Genomic DNA, 23,138 nt, shown 5'->3' on the forward strand with positions numbered 1-23,138 from the left:
GTATTAAAACTGATAGTTTTAGCCATTCCAAAACAGCTCTTATTATTACGAACTGTTACAGCGAAGCTAGGACAAATAATAATCCCGGACAAATAATCCCGGACAAAATATCCCAACAAATAATCCCCACAAAAATAATCCGCGGTGAAATAATCAATCCCCGAACAAAAAATCCCCACAAAAAATTCCGGACAAATAATCCCCACAAAATTTTTTGGACAAAATATACCCACAAGAAATTCCAGACAAAAAATCCTCAAGAATTATTGCTGCCGAATAGTTATATAAAAGTTTTCCTGTGAACGCAATCGATTCAAATGTTTTTCAGCCTCAGTGCATGAGAGTTATTTATTATACGCCAGTCAATTGGAGCAAGAATAGGATATTACCTCCGAATTCTATCCTACTGCATGGATTTTAATGAAATTTCGGACTTAGCCTCTACTTATCTCCTAATTCAAAGTCTACCCTATGCCGATGTGTGCTTTTATCTTGGGGGTGTTTTCCACCCCTTCTTAGGGATAGACAATTTTTTGGGTAAAATTATCACGGAATTCGCTAGAGAACCTAACTGTAAGCAAAAACTGTTCTATATATTTTTTTTTAAAACTCAATACTTTTTGAGATATTCGTGATTGAAAATTGGCCATTTTCATTGAAACATACCTTTTCGAACGGTTTTTTGCGAATACTTTAAAAACTATTCATCTAACTAAAAAACTATATAAAAAATTTTTGTAGGCTATAAAAAAACAAAGAGACAATTGCCTTCATAAATCTTCTAGTTATAATACAAAAAGAGATATGGTAGGTGAAAATAGTTTGTTTTTTGGTACATTCTCAAATTGGTGTATTCAACTTGAAGAAATAACATAGAAACGGTCGATTTTAGGTGTATTATGCTATTAATACCTTTTATAGAGCTCGAGAAGACCTTTAAAATGAGCTATATTTAAGGTCCATTACATTAAAACTAAGCGAGATATGCTGCAAACAAAATTGATAACTAATGTATTTTAAGAAAAAATGAGAAGTAATTTTAACCCCCATCCACCAAAATGTTAATGCATCGTTTTCCTTTCACAATATCTTTTATTATAGTGTTATTTCTATGTTCAAAAAGTTAGACAGGTTTAAAATAAATGGTTTTTGAAAAAAAAAAAGATCAAATTATAGAGCGCATATTTAAATTTTCTTAAAAATCTTCCTTTTTCTCCATGTAACTTGAAAATGATAAGAGGTACAGTAATGAAAAACAAAAAGAAAATTTTTATTTGAAAAAACCCTACATTTTTGTGTAATATCTTTTTTTCGCATCTCTTATCTTTTTCGAGTTACATGAAGGAAAAGGAAGATTTTTAAGAAAATATAAAAATGCGCTCTATAATTTGATCTTATTTTTTTACAGACCATTCATTTTAATCCAGTCCAACTTTTTGAACATAGAAATAACACTATAATAAAAAGTATTGTAGAAGGAAAACGATGTATTTAAATTCTAATGGATAAGGGGTTAAATATACTTCTCATTTCTTCTTAAAATACATTAGTCATCCATTTTTGGGAAAATATCTCGCCTAATTTGAATGTAATCGACATTTAGTATTGCTCATTTTAAAGGTCTTTTCAAGCACTACAAAAGGTATTATCATTATACACCTGAAATCGACAGTTTCTCTATTATTTCAAGTTGAATACACCGATTTGCCCAAGATAAAAGCGCACATCAGCATAGGGTAGACTTTGTTTCCTGAGCTATTCCCTACTTACTGTGAAAATATCAAGTAAATCGATTTAGTAGGATGGAATTCGGAGCCAAATACCGTCATTGACTGCCCTAATAGCAATCACAATCACCATGAAACCGCTTTCCGGTACGAAAATAATTTTTAGCAATTAAGATTGATTACCAAATTTCGAATTCCAATTCTATGCCGAAAACTTCAAGTCAAAGTGTGAGTTTTTTCAAAAATCGTTCAAAAATCAAAGATTTGGGGAATGAGCTAAGACTGTGGGAAATCTGTAGTAATATTATTCGGTTACATCTTTTGCTCACTCTGCTTTGAATAACTATGTTTAAACATTGCCTATTCGTGATGATAACTTAGACCATGAAAACGATAATCTTGATTGTAATGCAAAAAAACCTGTTTCATTTTGTAAAGGACACCGCACACATCTTATAGAAAATATAATGTCACTCAAATGCAGTAAAATTGTTCTACTACTAAATATCATTGCGCCAAGTCTGAATTTTTTATAATAACGGAGCAAATTGGAAATTTCGATAAACTTTAATTCCAATTTACGCCGGTGGCCGGTATTATAATTAATTATCGGCATTGAATTGGAATTCGAAATTTGGTAATCGAAATGACAATTCATGCTTAATCTTAATTCTCTAGCGTTAGGGTAAAAGGATTTAAGTCAGTAAATGGTATATTGCAGAAATAATTTTTAAAGATTTGATGAAACATGCTAAATCTATTTTTATCCTAATTAAATATTTTGTCAGCACATATGGGTCAAAAACAGCTTATTTACAATACATAATATAGTTTAATATGAAATATTGTAAAATAATAAAGTTTGATCTGACTTAAGTCCTTTGGATCAGAGAATAAAATACCTAAGTTTTTTTGACCTGATATTTAAATCATATTAAATATACAAGCTTACATTGTAATAACAGTAATATTTAGTTTTTGAAGTTATACTTCTTTACGGGCGTAATGACGGTGAAATTTTATATGGGAAAACCTAGCGACCGGGCGCATGCGCATTATAATTTTGTTCTGATTGGATGTTCAAATGACATGACAAAAATTATCCAATATGGCAGCTGTGGCACAGCTGTGGGACTGTGCATGGTTTGGTTATAATGTATGCTTGTTGCGTTTTAAAATTTGTAGGAAGAGAAACAATAAACAAAAAGTTAGTTAATGGTTATACTGCCTTTTTAAATAGTTTTCATATTATATTTTTGGACTTATTTACATAGAAGAGATGATTGTTGCATGCCAATGTGAAAGCTCATCAAACTGTGCCTAGTATGAGTGCCGCAGATCTCGCTTATTCAAAGCTAAAGAATCTTTCACTGGTAAGTGTTTTATAAATAGTTGATCAAATTTTGTTATGATATTTGAACATAGCCACTTTGCACGACGCAAGTGATTGCGAAATTTATTAGTCGTTATACGGGCTCCGATACCTACCTTGAACCTACCAAAATACATAAGTAGTATGTAATACTTTTATTTACATAATTTGATTATCATCAAAATTTCTATCAATATTCACCTAATATATTGTCCTCTTACTCTATGTTTTGTTGTATTTTTTCAATTCTAAATCATTTCAATTCAAATTCAAAATAATTTGATTTACATAAGTTAAAAATGTCAAAAGGTTAATCTGTTTAGTTAGACGATCTTCGCACATAATGACAAGCTGTCTCTGTGGCGAAGTTTTAATGCGGGTGAATCCCAATACAACGCAAATACCAGCCGCGTGGTAAGTTGGTTCGAATCCCAATAGAAACTTTTATTTTTTTATTTTTTTTATACATTTTATGATTGTAAGTATATTTATTATATAATTTTATTTTCAGAAAATACGTATTTAGTTAAAAAATTTTCCGACAATTAATGTTCAGAAATCATTTGTGGCATTTTTAATGTGTTTTTTGGCACTGTTTTAATAAAAATGTTTGAGAAGTAGTACCTAAGTATAAATTAATTTAATATTTAAATAAAATATAAATAAAAAGTATATTAATTTCGTTTATAATCATATAATCATATAATAGAAGTATAACTTCTTACGTGCGTACAAAGTACACACACATTCTTTTTTTATATTATAATATAACTATAAATGAAGTTATTCGTCATCAGAAACAAACTCCTCTAAATCTGGGTCCTTATCGTTCATACTTGTAGTTGGCAGTTCTTGATAAAAAAATTTGTATACTTCTGGTACAAGAGATCTAGAAGATGTTGCTGTTTTTCAAGAGTTATAGGTATTAACCCATCATACTTTTTCTTGAGTTCTATTGCACTTTGTCGACCTCTTCTAGTAAAATGAATTTCCTTAAAATTTTCTGATTCTTCCAGAGAACTCTTATAAAATATTGTATGTAGCATATTTTTTTCTGTATTGCAGCCAACGACATTTCTGCAATTTGAACAACTCTCTATCAACATGTTTTTGCTTCTTTACAAACGTTGTCCTTAATAAAGCAGCAAAATCGTAGAAGTCATCTAAGGTTAATTCAATGACCTTAAATGGACGTTTTTTGTTTGTGCATCTAATGAGAGTAGCCCAATCATGAGGATGAGCAATTTTCATTCCCGATTTTTTTTCTGTTTTTCAATAAGGGAATAGTCGACATCGCATTCCATGTGTAAATGCCCAGAGATCATAAATTTATGGTTGATCTCATTTATTGAGCTTTTCATTTGCATGACTGACATGAACATGGCAACTACGTGGAAATTTTTATTCTGCCCTGCACATGTATCTGAGTAAAAGGTCATTTTAGTGACTTCAGGTGGCATGTTCATTATTTCTTTGAAAAGACAAGAAACAATCTCATTTGCACCACGGTGAGCAATTGATTTATGCCAGATATAACAGGAAGCTGCTCGTGAAGCACAATTATTTACAGTTAAATTGTAAGTCCAGTACTTTCTCTTATAAAAAGAAACAGAAGAAGAAGAAGAAAACTTTTAGCGTTTATCAATCAACAAGTGAATGTTTTAGCACGATCAGTAAGATTTATGTCATAAAAACTTACAGCGGCACCTACGCGTGGACTATTGATACAGAGGACTTAAGTTTCATAAGTCGTTTATATCGGACAAAACAAAGGATTTAAGTTAGATATGTTCGTTTGCTCAAACAAAAATAGTCTGACGTAACTTATGTTCTTTGAACCAGTCTTAATAAAACCTTATATTTTAAGATCGACTTAATTCTTTTTTACCAAAACAAACTTCTTCACAATTTACAACCAAATGTGTAGATAACTCATTTTGCCCAAAAATGGACTTAAGTCCTTTTGCCCTAACACTAGAGAATTGTTTATTACAATTAGACTAATTCATTATTTTTGGCAGCAAATATTTCTTGGGGATTTTTTGTCCAGAATGTTCTGTGGCGATATTTTGTCCAAAAAATTTATGGGATTTATTTGTCCGTGATTTTTTGTGGGGATTTTTTCCGGGATTATTTGTCCGAACCATTATCGGCCAAATATTGGAGAAAAATATCCTTATGTCCCCTATTTCGAGACGATTATGACCATCTCGATGTGGTCGGCGTCATCATTCTCTAAGTGCAGTTTACGTTATTTTATTAGCAAAGGTTAAATTGAAGATGATAGCAATTGCCAACATGCCACTGGATAAAAAATGCCACACCGACGAACTGTCACGAGTTTTGTGATACCGCCATACATGGAGGTTGTATCATCTATTGACTTACTTAACAATGATTAGGAAACTCATAATAAATGAATTATTAAATAAATTGAGATATTTATAGAAATCTACAGGTAATGTGCAATTTGCAAATTTATATAGGAGGCAAAATAAAGTTGCAATTTATTATTACGAAGTTATAGATTATGAATAATAATTGTATTACATATTCACGTAGTTGATCAATGACATTTCATAATGTTTCAAAGCCACAGGGGTCACTCAGTATTGCCGCATGTTGGAAAATTTTAAATTTACAAAAAAAAAAGAATTTGTGTACTTTGTACGCACGTAAGAAGTTATACTTCTATTATATGATTTCAACGAAATCAATCTACTTTAAACAGTTTATTTATATTTAATTTAACTATTAAACTAATTTTAATACTTACTACTTTCCAAAAATTTTTATTAAAACAATACCAAAAATAAAAAATAAAGAATAAAACACACACAAACACATTGAAAAATGCAAAAAAGAAATGATTTCTGAACAATAATTATTGTTGCCAAGAATTTTAACTAAATACGTATTTTCTGAACGCCCCCCGTCGATCCCGCCGATCGAAAATCGAAGTACTTTCCCATTACTCCACCTTCGCGTATCCGTCATGTGGGAATATAAACCAACTGAACGTTTACACCATAAACTTTTTGACAGTTGTTTATTACTTATATGAATTTAATCAAATTAGTTTGATTTTTGTGGAATTAAAGGAATATTTTGTGGAATAACAATATATTAGGTGAATATTGGTAGAAATTTGGATGGTAATCAAATTATGTAAATTAACGACGTTCTACACCTTCGTTGCGGGGTATGCCTCACAGAGGAAAGGGGGGAGACTTATATGCAAGCGAAACAGTATTTTCGAAACAGTATTTTCACTTTTATTTAATAATGGTACGGTAAACAATCCTCATTTTTAATATGTTATTCCTTACAAAAAAAACCTTCAATTTAAGCACAAATAATTAAAAATCGTAAATTTGAGTTAAAAGTTATTAACTTTTTAAGAGCGAAACATGATTTCGAAACAGTATTTTCACTTTTATTTAATAATGGTCGGTAAACAATCCTCATTTTTTAATATGTTATTCCTTACAAAAAAACCTTTAATTTAAGCACAAATAATTAAGAATCGTAAATTTGGGTCAAAAGTTATTAACTTTTTAAGAGCGAAACAGTATTTTCGAAACAGTATTTTCACTTTTATTTAATAATGGTACGGTAAACAATCCTCATTTTTTAATATGTTATTCCTTACAACAAAACCTTCAATTTAAGCACAAATAATTAAAAATCGTAAATTTGAGTTAAAAGTTATTAACTTTTTAAGAGCGAAACATGATTTCGAAACAGTATTTTCACTTTTATTTAATAATGGTACGGTAAACAATCCTCATTTTATAATATGTTATTCCTTACAAAAAAAAACTTTAATTTAAGCACAAATAATTAAGAATCGTCAAAAGTTATTAACTTTTTAAGAGCGAAACAGTATTTTCGAAACAGTATTTTCACTTTTATTTAATAATGGTACGGTAAACAATCCTCATTTTTTAATATGTTATTCCTTACAACAAAACCTTCAATTTAAGCACAAATAATTAAAAATCGTAAATTTGAGTTAAAAGTTATTAACTTTTTAAGAGCGAAACATGATTTCGAAACAGTATTTTCACTTTTATTTAATAATGGTACGGTAAACAATCCTCATTTTTTAATATGTTATTCCTTACAAAAAAACCTTTAATTTAAGCACAAATAATTAAGAATCGTAAATTTGGGTCAAAAGTTATTAACTTTTTAAGAGCGAAACAGTATTTTCGAAACAGTATTTTCACTTTTATTTAATAATGGTACGGTAAACAATTCTCATTTTTTAATATGTTATTCCTTACAAAAAAACCTTTAATTTAAGCACAAATAATTAAAAATCGTAAATTTTGGTCAAAAGTTATTAACTTTTTAAGAATTCCCATAAGAGCCCATGTTAAAACTTAACTTTGAACCTTAATAGTAATTAAACGGCACGGTAAAACAATTTTTAAAAAATCAAGTCTTAGTTTTTTGAAGTAAACTATAACATACTAAATTTTCATGCAAATCCTTGTAGATTCATTTTAAATTTTCCAAATAGGTAGGTACATATTATGTAATTTTTTATTAGCATACTGAAACATTTACAATTATTACGTACCTGTCGCTTTTAAAAACTATTTAAAAAGACACTACAATTATAAACTTGCTTTTTTCTCTGCCATCACAACAATAAAAACACAACATTTGTTTATCCATAATCTCCATATTGAACAAAATTATTGACAGATGAGTTTAACACCCAATCAGATCCCGTATAACGTTTGAGCGACTAATACCATACTGTCGGTGTGCGCATGCGCCCGGGAAAATAAAAATTCAACCTCGTGCCTAAAGAAGTATAACTTCAAAAATAAAAAAATGTTATTCTTCTTCTTCTTAGCCTTCTATAGTCCACGTTTGTACCGGGTGTCCCAATAAGAATGGCTCTCGGCCATATCTCAGGAACCGTTTATAGTAGAGCTTTGAAATAAAAAATTTTATAACAAAAGTTGCCTCAGGAAAAGCCTGGAAATTATTTTCATAATTGTGGGTCCACCGCTAGAGGGCGTAATTGAATATCAAAAATAAAAAAATCTAAATTTTACAAAATTTTCCTAATAAAGGGGCACTGAAAATCCGATTATTGTATTCTTCATCAAATTCTGCGCATATTTGATTTAACAAGTTTAACTCTACCTTTGCAAATAAGAGGTGGGGGTGAGTGGGAACCTTGTTATGAAAAAATGGCTGTAAGTCCGGTTCTGCTAAATCAAATTTTGAAAACTGGGTCTTGTTGAAGACAGATCTTTTTCTTCAATGTAAGCGTGATAATTTTGAACCATCCTAATAAGTAATAAGCCAGCTGGGAGGCGCTATTTAATTTTTTTCAGAAATCTAGTTTTCTTTGGAAAATATTAAATACAAGTATGCATTTTTAATCATACTTTATAAAATAAGATTAAATTAGCAATAGAATAGCGAAAACCGCATGTCGATACCTTTTTTCTATCTCAAGATATCTCGAGAAACGTGTAAATTTTATACATAACTGTTACTATCACCGGTAAACTAAGTTAATGAAAAGTAGTGTGCTGTGGAAAAAAACAAAATAACATTTTCCAGATGTCAACATATAAAAATATAATTAATTAAAACAACAATATAAAGAGAAGCAATACTATTAAAATTAAATATAACACAGAACAAAAAGAACTACTTAGTGACGACCTAAATATTCAAATTGTTGCCCATCATACACTACTCTAGAATACATTATCCAGAGAATACTAAACGCCATTCAAAGCATATCGAGAGCAGAAATTGAGACTGCTGTTCAATCTACTCTTGAAAGATTAAATGTTTGCAACGAAAATGATGGGCAAAAATTTGAACGTTTATGTCATCACTAAATAGTTGTTTTTATTTCTTGGTAATAGGCCTTTTCAACGCTTCTCATTTGTTTCGAGCCTCTGTCATATGCCGTATAATCCGTGTATAATATTAATATACGAGATATGAACGAGGCTCGAAACAAATGAAAAGACCCGTTGAAAAGACCTAATATACGTTGAGAGCTGGAAAATGTTTCTTTGTTGTTTCCATAGCACACTACTTTTAATGAATTATTCCGTTTACCGGTGACAGTAACAGTTATGTTTTTAAATTTACACATTTTGTAAGATATCTCGAGATAGAAAAAAGGTATTAACATGCGGTTTTCACTATTCTGTTGCTAATTTTGTCTAATTTTGTAATTTGGTATTAAAAATGCATGTTTGTATTTAATATTTTCCAAGGAACACTAGATTTCTGAAAAAAATTAAATAACGCCTTCTAGCTGGCATATTACTCGGTAAGTTGGTTCGAAGTCATAACTTTTACATTAATGAAAAAGATCTATCTTCAACAAGACCAAGTTTGCAAAATTTGATTAAGCAGAACCGGACTCACAGCCAGTTTTTCATAACAAGGTTCCCACTCACCACCACCTCTTATTTCCAAAGGTAGACCTAAACTTGTCAAATCAAGTATGCGTAGAATTTTATGAAGAATACGACGATCGGATTTCCAGTGCCCCTTCATTAGGAAAATTTTGTAAAATTTAGATTTTTTAATTTTTGATATTCAATTACGCCCTCTAGCGGTGGTCCCACAATTATGAAAATAATTTCCAGGCTTTTCCTGAGGCAACTTTTGATATAAATTTTTTTATTTCAAAGCTCTACTATAAACGGTTCCTGAGATATAGCCGAGAGCCATTCTTATTGGGACACCCGGTACATAAGCCTCTCCCAACTCCTTCCATCGGTCTCTATCCTGAGCAACATATTTCCAATTTGTTCCGGCTACTCTTTTAATATCATCAACCCACCTCATCTTTGGTCTTCCTCTCGTTCGTTTACTTTCGTAACGTCTCCAGTGTTGTATTGTTGCATTCCAACGTTGGTCTTTTTATCTAACAGTGTGGCCTGCGAAGCTCCATTTAAGTTTGGCGACTTTTGTTGTTATGTCCTCGACTTTTGTTTTTGATCTTACCCAGTCGTTCCTCTTTTTATCTGACAGTCGTATACCTAACATTGCTCTTTCCATTGCTCTTTCTATTGCTCTTTGCTCTTTGTTCTTAAAAAAAAATGTTACAACATTCATAATACTGTTTAAATCTATGTTCCATGCATATGGTATGCTTTATGGCAAGTCGAGCTTGCATGCTTTGTTTTTCTATCTTTTTCTTTGCGGAAATAACACTAACATACTAGGTAATATTTTACTAAACTTTGTTTTACTAAACTTGTGGGATATTGTATCAGAAGCTCTTCAACTGCTACACATTTTCCAAGAAAATTGAAAATTCAATTCAAAATTCAAAAAAATTGAACTCCTGAAAGGTTTTTTGAAGAAAAAAAGACTGACTTGTACACACTTCTAAAATATAGGTCAAATTGGCAACAGGTGTATGTTCTTAAATCATTTTGGCAGGGAGTAAAATTATTTATATATTTACTACGATTTACTACTATTTATATATTTTTAGAAAAATTCACCGCCAGAACTCAGTGTTTAAAGCTTTAACTTCTCCCATTTATTCCTCAAAGATAGCAGACTTGGAAGTAAGTTCCCATAATAGACACATTCTTCTCCTTGCAGAACATCGAGGGTTATAGCGAGAGGTTTCAAGACCATACCGTACTTCTCTAAGTACAGCAACTCGGTTTCGTTAATATAAAGTATTTTTCCACCTACCTCTACCGAAAGTATATTTTTCCGGACCTGATTGTAGGGAGCAAAGTTGTACTTTTCCTCCCTAGGGAGGAAAAATATTTTCCTCCCTAGGGAGGAAAAGTAAAAGTGACGTCATGGTATTTCAATCATGAAATATAACTTATTGACGCCCTGTACAATATCTATTTTCTATTACGTAAGTATCTATACATTTTAACGTTTATTTAAAAACATTCTGTATTTTGCAGAATGGTAAAAAACAGTAAATTGTTATTCTGATTTAACAATGTTTACATTAATAATTTGACTTATATTTGACAGTTGACAGTTATATTGTACCTACTTGTTAGTTTTAGTTCTAATAAATTTTGTTGATTAGTTACATAAATAAATTAAGTAAAAATGAAAAAATTACTTGTTATTTGAGGAAGGTGGAAAAACCATATGTATAACATGGGAGTAAAGTGCCTTTTCCTCCCTTGAATGATTACTTGAAACTTCATTCTCGGGAGGAAAAGTAGCACTTTCCTCCCTTGTTATACAAATAGCTATTATTCAAGCCTTTGAAAAAGAGACGCTAGCTTTTCTTTTTCACTTAAAATTTGCGAAACCAAGTCATAATAAGAGTTCCATCTTGTTCCAGCTGGATAACTTTTGACGAATGGACTGATGCTGAAAACGGCGTTTTGGCGTGTTGCTATTAATTTGCTCTCCCATACATGCAGTGACAAGTTTAGACTTGCAAAAAGTACTCGGAAAATGTACTCGTATAATAAACGCGGGTACCGAGTATTTTAACCCATATGCTACGGGTACGAGTACCGAGTACTTTATTGAAAATGTACTTGGGTACTGGGTACTGGGTACTGAGTACCCAAAATGTACTCAGAGTACAAAATTCGAGTACTTGTACCCGGGAAGTACCCAGCTCTGACTATGGGACCTAGCTAGAAGTAGAAGTACATATATTCGATGGCGATGCAACAAATAGAGTAGTAAGGACTTCCTGATCAGTGGGAAGGCCATGAAAATGATGAAACGACAACTTACTGGAGGCATATTGAAAAACAAACAGGTCATGTCTAAACAAAGAGAAGAAGGAGAGAAGAAGCAAAAGTTTAGATTTCATATTATATTTCCTAATTAACACTTTTCTGCTGTATTTTAATTGCTTGTCTACTTGTTTATGATCCCTTTCAATTTAGATTTAGATTTTCTTTATGGTTTTGTGGGTTTGTGAGACAGATTATCGAGATATTTTTTACCTTAATATTCTCTCTAATAGAAGTCTAATAGGTAAATTAATTAGCTATTTGTGATATTTCTCAATTTAAATATATTTATAAACATAAATCACTTTTGTAACCCGGCTATAAATTACTTTCAAGGAACTGCTCATATTTGCAGACTTTTCAATGAAAAAATTAAATGCATATTATTTTAGCAATTATATTTTACACTATGCAGATAAGATCTTTTCAGTTTTATTGAAATTGTTTGGGATATACAAAAATTAAAAAAAAAGGATGGTGAACTTTCTTCAACTTATGTAAGTATAAATTTATAGCGAATGTGAACAATAAAAATGATTATTTAACGATAGTTCTAACATTAGAATTTTATTATTTTTTAATAAGCAAAATTAGCTAATTAGCAAAATACAAGGAAAACTTATTTACCAGCAATTTTATTGCTGGAATCTAATCTTATGATTATACATATTAATAATATAGGTATGCAAAGTTCGCAGATAGTGTGCTACTTTTTTTATAAACAAAATGGCGCCCGAAAATATATATAACTCCAATATATAACTCCAAAGATTTTAACTTTACACCAATAACACTCAAATAAAAATTGTTTATAAATAATTACATAACTTGGTAGCATTAAATCTCTTTTCGTATAGATTATAATTCCAGAAACCGATGGAAATTGAATGAACAGTTTAACAACAATTGAATTGTTAATTAAAAATTTACATCAATGGGAATTAGACGTCTATAGACGTTCTGTCCGTCAACGTGTTAAAGCATAAAACAATCATTGTAACTAATAAGAAGCAAATTTTGACAATATTAAAGTTTAAAATGTTATTTTATAATTTTTTACAATTAGGGGTAGTTTTCACTCTTAAAAAACCAAAAGCGTACAACTGCAACGGCTCAATATAGAAAATGAACTAGATGGTGAAATGAGCCTAATCTCAAATTTTTGTACAAATCGATGCTGGACGAAAAAATTGCGACGTTTTGCCATTTTTTTAGTTTCATTTCCTCTATTACTTATATGATTTTTTACCCTCAAGAAGGGGTAGCTTTTATCCCCAAGTAAAAGCAACCCTGGGCTCAAATTCAACTTTGAAGTGGAGAGTCAGCAGAACTTAAATCCAAATTTTCATGCAATTCGGTAGTGACACGGAAAATTACATGGTATCGCCGTATTTCACATTGATTTACTGGCTTAATTATATGAACTATGAACTTATAAGCCTACTTCATTGATTATTATCAAAACTAAAATGAATAAAAATAATAAACTTATGATTTTTAACTTCATTGTTTTCAATTGCGTGATATGATTTCACTTTGTGTATGGTTTAGAATGTTTTGCCTTTTGAAATTTTTTTAAATAGGTTTCTATGACCAGCTTTTTTGTATTATTCATTTTGTTTCAAAATTCAAACTGTATCAAAGTTACTCTTTTGTGGCGCGTTTACTTCAAATTTAGCAAATATTATGGAAAAATCTTTTAAAATAGAACTAGAATTTTGTTTTGCATAAAAATGAAAATACATTTTCGCGCCACGTAATATTCATATCAGATCTTTTGTAGCTGGAATATTGTATGCGCCACTCATTTTTACGGCGTTTAGCGGTTTTTTATTCTTGTATATTTATATGATAAGCTTTTTTGTTTTATATTTTAATTTTTGGTGATTATTCGGCGATAAATTTGAATAACAATGCTAAAATAAATAATTCCATGGTCGTATTCAAAACTATTTAAATTTCGAAATCGGCACACATAAAATCAGCCAACAAAAATACCGCAGTTTTGCATCCGGAGCTCGTCATTACTCCAAACTGATTGTTTGTAAACAATGCTCTGTATGGCCATGGCGACCTTTCTTTTTCAAAGTATTCTTCTACCAACCGACAACAATAACAACACGGGACCGAATGAGCGGAACATGACTTCACTCAACGGGAACGATGCTTGCTATAAATTAGCTGAAAAACTTATGTTTCTTTGCTTTTTCTGCAATCATTTCGCTGTAGTACAAGAAAAACGAAATTCGCACAGAAAAAAATTAATAAAATCATGCACAAAAAAAATTAATAATAATCTGTTATTACTTATTTTGTACTCTTTGCATCCTGATTAAGTCTAATATTTTTAAATTATCTTGTTTGTTACTACACTCACCGGCACAAAATTCCGCCAACCAAAATTTTTGATTAAGTTTGATAATAATTATCAAACTTATATTACTCATATAATAAACTTATACAGGGTGTCCAGAAACTCTACCGACAAACGAAGACAGGAGATTCTTCAGATAATTTTAAGATAATTTAACCCAATTCACTTTCGGACAGGAAGTCCGAAAATGCTTCCTAAGGGAGCTAGAGCTCTTTGAAGATGTCGTCTTGTAATTAGTTTTTCTTAAATACCTCCAGAACGCTTCTATTTAGAAAAACAAAAATTGGTACGCGTATTTATCTACAAGATATAAATCTAATCCATCCATTGCAAATTTCTAGTACCGATCATAGGCGTCCGTTTTGGGTAGGTCAACGGATATTTTATCGCATAACTTTTTTATCTTTAACTTTTATGCATTTCTGACACTGGATTATGAAATTGTGAAGTATTCTAGTACTAAAAGGTACTCTTGTTTTAAATCGGTAGGACACACCGTTTTCTAGAAAAATCGATTTAAAAATTTTTCGCTTTTTAAATAAAAAAAAAAATTAAAAACAAAACTGTTTAGAAAGACGAAAACTGGTACATTTATTTATATTCCAGAGATAAATCGATTTCATTAATTGCGAATTTCTAGTACTGCTCATAGGCGTCCGTTTTGGGTAGGTCAACAGTTATTTTATAGCATAACTTTTTTGTCTTGAATTTTTGAGCATTTTTGACACTAGATTATTAAATTATGAGGTATTCGAGTACTAAAAGTTACTCTTACTTTATGTTGGTAAGATACTTCGTTTTTTATTGAAAAGTTCTTTAAATTTTTTTTCAAATTCCAAAAACGAAAAACTTTCAAATCGATTTTTCTAGAAAACAGTGTGTTCTACCGACTTAAAGCAACAGTACCTTTTAGTACTAGAATACCTCACAATTTAATAATCCTGTGTCAAAAATGCACAAAAGTTAAGGACAAAAAAGTTATGCGATAAAATACCCGTTGCTCTACCCAAAACGGACGCCTATGACCGGTACTAGAAATTTGCAATGGATGGAATCGATTCATCTCTGAAAAGTAAATATGCATACCAATTTTCGTTTTTCTAAATAGAAGCGTTCTGGAGGTATTTAAGAAAAACTAATTTCATGAGGCCATCTTCAAAGAGCTCTAGCTCCCTTAAGAAGCATTTTCGGACTAGGTGAATTGGGTTAAATTGTCTTAAAATTATCTGAGGAATCTCCTGTCTTCGTTTGTCGGTAGAGTTTCTGGACACCCTATAAACTCATTATTTATAACTTTATTTAGCATATTTAGCATACTTTCCTTCCCTCCCTACTATTAAAATCGAAGTTTTCATTGTTCAAGGTCTCAGATAAAAGAATCCGAACATAGTTGCCGGTCCTCAGGTTTGGCATACTCAAATACTTCCTCACTCCGGTCTATTTCATTGTCGTTGATTTTGAGTCGCAAAAGGTTCTCGTAAGAATGTGGACAATATTTTTGGACTCAAGTTGACTACGAGAGAATCGAAGTAAGTTTATGTTTAACTTTTATGAGCACTATATATTAAAGTATGTACGTCTTTATTTTTAACTGTTTAAATTTTAAAAGTCAAAGTTTTATTAATCCTAGATTGTTCAATTTTCTGGTTATTTCTCTGTATTATGAACATGTTTTTAAGTTTTTGTCTTGAATTTTTTAATTTCTTTCACTTTCTGTCGGTTCGGATTTGCCGAACGTTCGGATTAGCGGGGTTCGGATTTGCGGGGTTCAACTGTACATGTATTGGTATCGTTTGTATTGCATTACACGGGGGTGAATGGAAGTGTTGTACATATTTCCTCCTAACTTTAAAACATTCTGTGGAAAAATGGAAAGGCGCTGGTTTTTTTCATAGACCTGTCATATTATCCCGGAGGTATCACTAAAATTTTGTTTTTTGAATTATCCAAATATCTCTTTTCTTGTAAGAGCTGTACCATTTTTAAAAAATAAAAACACTGATTGACTCATAAAATAGAGGTTGCATTGATAAGATTAGAATGGCCCGCTTGCAGCCCAGATCTTAATCATATTGAGTATTTATGGGATGAATTAAACAAAGCTATTCGCCGTCATCCTAGGCCTCCAGAAAATTTGGTACAGTTATGACCCTGGTAGAGGAATATCGGGTTATTCCCGAGGCAAGGATAACACATCTTTATACGACGCCAAACAGATTGCGAGCAGTCGCTGCTACAAGAGGTGGACATACCCGCTATTGAATTGTTTGGTTTTGTTGTTAATTTTGTTTTGTTTTATTAATTTTAGTGAGTTTGATATTTTTAATTAAAAAAAACCTTCAAAGAAGTGTTTTTATTTACAGCTTTTACAAGAAAAGTTCAAAAAACAAAACTTTAGTGATACCTCCAGGATATTACAAAAGGACTATGAAACAAAATCAGCCCTCAAAATTTTTCCACAGAATTTTTTAAAGTTAAGAGAAAACACTTCCGTTCACCCCCGTATAATGCCATCTGCCAAAAATTTTTTGTTACCGGAATAATAAAAAACAGCATCAATACATGTAACTACCAAATAATGCACGAATCTTGAAAATCGGAGTACAAATAATGAAGTTATAGATTGTCAAACTTAATCAAATATTTTGGGTGGCGGAATTTCATGCAAGAATGCAGATCAACCACCCTAATAGCGACTTCTCTTCAAAAAAAAGACAAATCAAAACCGGAGAATTATAGAAGAATTACTTTATTGAATGCAACATTAATTAACAACCAAAGTGATAACAAACAAATTGAATGAAATTATAGAATTAGCAGAAGAACAACAAGGTTTTAAGTCGGGAAGATCATGCACCGACAATATATTTATAATGAGTTCAAGGGAAATCGTTAGAATAGAACAAACTGACGTATTTGTGTTTCGTGAACTTTAGGAAGGCATTTGACACAATAAAATAAAAGGAAGGTAGTACGAAAGGGAGATATGTACCTCTAGGAATAATTAAAACCATCAAAAATACCTACCAGACCAACACAATAAAAGTAAAAGTAGAAGAAAAACTAACTGACCCAATTTAAACTGGCAATGTGATAAGACAGGGGGGTTCCCTGAGTCCTCTATGTTCAACCTGATGATTTACAACGTATGCTGCACCAATTTAATATAATTCACAAACAATTTAACAGGTTAATTTCCCAAAAATACGGGTCAGAAACACGACCCGACACAGAGAGGACAAAAAGATTGCTCGAAACAGCGAAGACAGGATAGTCAGTACAGCGAGAGACGGTTCCCCAATAGGAAGACGATCAGTGGGAAGACCACGAAAACGATGGAACGACAACTTACTAGAGGTACATTGAAAAAAACAGACCGAGTCATGTCTATACAAAAAGAAGAAGAAGAAGAAGAAGAAGAAGAGGAAGAAGAAGAATTTCCAAAAAAAAAGACAAAATGCATGGTTATAACAGCAGATCTACTAAGATGTAAATTGGAGCTGGAGGGTCAGATAATAGAACAAGTGATGGAGTTTAAAATGTAGGCATCACATTATACAGGGTGTAACGTAAATACAGGTCATAAATTAAATCACATATTCTGTGACCAAAAATAGTTCGAATGAACCTTAACTTACCTTAGTACAAATATGCACATAAAAAAGTTACAGCCCTTTGAAGTTACAAAATGAAAATCGATTTTTTCAAATATATCGAAAACTATTAGAGATTTTTTATTGAAAATGGACATGTGGCATTCTTATGGCAGGAACATTTTAAAAGAGAATTATAGTGAAATTTGTGCACCCCATAAAAATTTTATGGGGGTTTTGTTCCCTTAAATCCCCCCCAAACTTTTGTGTACGTTCCAATTAAATTATTATTGTGGTACCATTAGTTAAATTCAATATTTCTAAAACATTTTGCTTCTTAGTATTTTTTCGATAAGGCAGTTTTTATCGAGTTGCGGCTGCTTTTTTAATATGTTTACATAAAAATTTTATGGGGTTTTGTTCCTTTAGACCCCCCAAATGTTTGTTTATGTTCCAGTTAAACTATTACTGCGGTACCATTAGTTAAACACAGTGTTTTTAAAACTTTTTTGCCTCTTTGTATTTTTTCGATAAGGCGCCTTTTATCGAGATGTGGTTTCTTTTTTAATATGGTTCAAAATATACCTAAAAATGTAAATCATAAATAAAGTTTCATACAGGGTGAGTCATGAGGAACTGTACATACTCCTACCTCGTATAGAGGCTCCTATGGGGAATAACAAATGACCATTAAAAAGTGTCTGCTCCCATTGTTTAATAATATACAGGGCGAGTTTCGCATTTTGAAAGAAAATTGTATTCGTCATAATTTTTGAACGGTCAGATCGATCTGTCTCTTATTTTGGTCAATCGTTACACTATTACCACCTAATCAACTGATTTATTCAAACTAGAAAAAAATCAGGTCCGGCTTTTTAAAAATTAGCTCGTTTGGGTCTTAGAAAAAATTTCACCCTGTATACCCTTTTTGAAAACTCTATGAATTTTACAAATTAGACAAATAGGCAATTAAAATGGCATATTTATTTTTTCCCCACACGATTACTTAATTTTTTATAAAAAAATCAAATTTGACTATGAATTAAAAGTTTGGTAAAATGAACCATAGATTTAAAAAAAATAACTTTTATTACAAAAATTAATTTTTTTCAAACAAATATTTAATTTATGTTACCACCCAATTAACTGATTTATTCAAACTAAAGAAAAATCAGGTCCGGCTTTAAAAAATTAGTGTGTTTGGGTTCTAGAAAAAATTTCACCCAGTATAAGCTTTTTAAAACTCTAATACGAATTTTACAAATTAGACCAATAGGCAATTAAAATGGCGCATTTATTTTTTCCCCACACGATTACTTATTTTTTTATAAAAAAAATCAAATTTGACTATAAATAATTAAAAGTTTGGTAAAGTGAACCACAGATTCTTAAAAATCACCTTTTATTACAAAAATTAATTTTTTTTTAACAAATATTTAATTTATGTTACCACCCAATCAACTGATTTATTCATTCTAGAAAAACATATCAGGCCCGGATTTAAAAAATTATTTCGTTTTGGTCTTAGAAAAAATTTCACCCTGTATACTCTTTTTGAAAACTCTAATATGAATTTTACAAATTAGACAAATAGGCAATTAAAATAGCATATTCATTTTTTTCCTCACATGATCACTTAATTTTTTATTAAAAAATCAAATTTGTCAAAATCCGAATTTTAACCTAAAAATGAAAAAAAAAAAAAAAAATGAAACGACCGACGCGACGGTTTAACTCGCTACAACTCTGTTCCATTTTAATATTTTTTTTCCTGAAATTTTTACAGCACATATCTCTTACCATTGTGTAGACTATGAAAATTGTTGTATACTGTCAGTCTTGTTCACCTAAAAGTTATGAATTTTTAAAAATAAAAAGGTGTAGATTCGTGAATTGCAAAGATAAATCGCCAAAATTAAGTGAAAAAATTTAAAATTTATCTATTTGATCACGTCTATGTTAAACTATAGAGTCCAAAGAGAAGTGTTATGGGGAGTTTTAGATCTAGACGTGTTATAGAAAAAAAAAATGGTGAAACTTTTAATTTTAAGAAAAACGTTTAATTTTTTTTATTTTTATGGTAAAATTACTAGTTTGACAAATATGATTTTTTAATAAAAAATTAAGTAATCGTGTGGGGAAAAAAATAAATATGCCATTTTAATCGCCTATTTGTCTAATTTGTAAAATTCATATTATGAATTTTCAAAAAGCGTATACAGGGTGAAATTTTTTCTAAGACAAAAACAAACTAATTTTTTAAAGCCGGACCTGATTTTTTTCTAGTTTGAATAAATTAGTCGTTTGGGTGGTAACATAAATTATATATTTGTTTAAAAAAAATTAATTTTTGTAATAAAAGTTAATTTTTTTAAATCTATGGTTCACTTTACCAAACTTTTAATTCATAGTCAAATTTGATTTTTTTATAAAAAACTAAGTAATCGTGTGGGGGAAAATAAATATGCCATTTTAATTGCCAATTTGTCTGATTTGTAAAATTCATATTAGAGTTTTCAAAAAGCGTATGCAGAGTGAAATTTTTTCTAAATTCCAAACGAACTAATTTTTTAAAGCCGGACCTGATTTTTTTCTAATTTGAATAAATCAGTTGATTAGGTTGTAATAGTGTAACGATTAACCAAAATAAGAGACACATCGATCTGACCGTTCAAAAATTATGATGAATACAAATTTCTGTCAAAATGCGAAACTCGCCCTGTATATTATTAAACAATGGGAGCAGACACTTTTTAATGGTCATTTGTTATTCCCCATACGGGTATCTATACGAGGTAGGAGTATGTACAGTTCCTCATGACTCACCCTCTATTTATTATTACAAAATTTCCATAATCGTAACTTAGCCATATACAAATATGTGGTGGATTTGACAAATATTCAAAATATCTCGATAAAAACTGACTTTTCGAAAAAGTACGAAGAGGCAAAAAAGTTTTTGAAATATTGTGTTTAACTAATGGTACTACAATAATAATTAAATTGGAACGTACACAAAAGTTTGGGGGGGTTTAAAAGAACAAAACCCCCATACAATTTTTATGGGGTGTCCAAATTTCACTATAATTTTTTCTTAAGATACTACTACTAGTCCTGTCGCCAGGGGGGGTACAACGGCCTCGTTAATTCAGATGGACTTACTCAAGTTTTTTTTATGTATTTTGACCCGTAGAACACGAATTTTTTGGGTAACAGTTGATCCGGATGTCGATAAGATTGTTATAGACCAAGAACTTGAGGAATCAAATAACAGCGATTTTTGGCAAAACAAAACAATATTTTGTATTTTTTGGGCCATTTTAAGTAAAAAATATTTCTACAAGTTTTTTCGTAGGATGCACAGTTTTCGAGATAAACGCGGTTGAACTTTAAAAAAATCGAAAAATTGCAATTTTTGAACCCGAATAACTTTTGATTAAAAAATAAAATAGCAAGTCTGCTTACCGCATTTGAAAGTTTAAGTCAAATTATATCGGTTTTGATTATTTGCGTTGGTAAAAATTTATTTTTTTATTGTTTAACAAAGCTATAAACACGTAGGGTTTCCCGTGCTTTTACATGCGTTTTAACGCATGTAACGTAGAAATAGTCTTGATTGCACTAGTACCTATTCTACCTACTCGTTCGATTTTAAATGAGAAATCATAGAAACATCACTCACGCACTAGTTGTTTGTAGCTTTGTTTAACAATAACACAATAAATTTTTAGCAATGCAAATAATCAAAACCGACATAATTTGACTTGAACTGTCAAAGGCGCTAAGCAGAATTGCTATTTTATTTTTTAATCAAAAGTTATTCGGGTTTAAAAATTGCAGTTTTTCGATTTTTTGAAAGTTCAACCGCGTTTATCTCGGAAACTGTGCATCCTACTAAAAAACTTGTAGAAATATTTTTTGCTTAAAATGACCCAAAAAATACAAAATATTGTTTTGTTTTGCCAAAAATCGCTGTTATTTGATTCCTCAAGTTCTTGGTCTATAACAATCTTATCGACATCCGGATCAACTGTTACCCAAAAAATTCGGGTTCTACGGGTCAAAATACATAAAAAAAACTTGGGTAAGTCCATCTGAATTAACGAGGCCGTTGTACCCCCCCTGGCGACAGGACTATACCATAAGAATGCGACATGTCTATTTTCAAATAAAGATTTTTAATAGTTTTCGAGATATTGAAAAAAATCGATTTTCATTTTGTAACTTCAAAGGGCTGTAACTTTTTTTACGTGCATATTTGTGCTAAGGTAAGTTAGGTTCAATAGAACTATTTTTGGTCCCAGAATATGTGGTTAAATTTATGACCTGTATTTTTGTTACACTCCGTATATCTACGAAAAGCTCGAAACAGAAATGGAGGATCAAGTGAATAGAGCGAACAAAGCCGCATTTTCCTGAATGAAACAATATGGAGAAATAAAAATATCGGGAAAGAAATGAAAGGCAGAATTTACAAAACAGTCATCAGACCAATAATGAAATACGCGGTAAAAACATGACCTGACAGAGAGAGAGAGCAAAGAGAATTTTCGACACAGCAGAGATGAAAACACTTAAAAAAAAGTGAAAAACAGATGCTAAGACAGTATGGTGCAGAGCTAGAAGCACAGATATACGATGAAGATACAAAGTGAATACCATTAAGAAGTTAGTAGTTTGTAATAAATGTACATATTATGTATGTGTCGTATTATTGACACTTTCTGTTTATGGTTAACTCATGGTTTTCGCGTGCACTTCTGTACAAAACTTAGATAACAGGGTATCGATATTTAAATGGTTTCTGCTTTGTACAGTTATGTATAAAGACCTTTGTAATCTTCTGTTATAGAAACTGTGCTATCGTGCATGACCAAATAGAGTAACGTATAATTTAATAGGTGTTAATAAGTCGTAGAGTAAAGGACATCTCAATACGTATCATCTCTATTTTAGTATAATTTTCAAAATAATAATATCCAATACCTATTATTTCCTATTTTCTCGAAGATTTTAATTTTTTGAAGTTATACTTCTTTAGACGCGATTGAGAGTAAAATTTCATAATACTGCGCGCATGCGCACACAGACAGTATGGTGTTTAGTTGCTGAATCTTTCAAGTTATGTATAAATATACCAGTGCAAGAAAAGGTGTGAAAAATATTTTAGTGTTTTTAGTAAATATATTTATTATAATTTTTGTGTCTTTGGATTTGTCTTCCTCAGGAGCAAGATGAGTATTATTAAAAAATTTTATTTTAGATTTATTATACTTTACGTCATTAGATACGTCCGAATCGATACAGACACAGTCCTCGTAGCGTATTTGG

This window comes from Diabrotica virgifera, chromosome 3 (genome assembly GCF_917563875.1).
Source record: "Diabrotica virgifera virgifera chromosome 3, PGI_DIABVI_V3a".
Lineage (NCBI taxonomy): Eukaryota > Metazoa > Arthropoda > Insecta > Coleoptera > Chrysomelidae > Diabrotica > Diabrotica virgifera.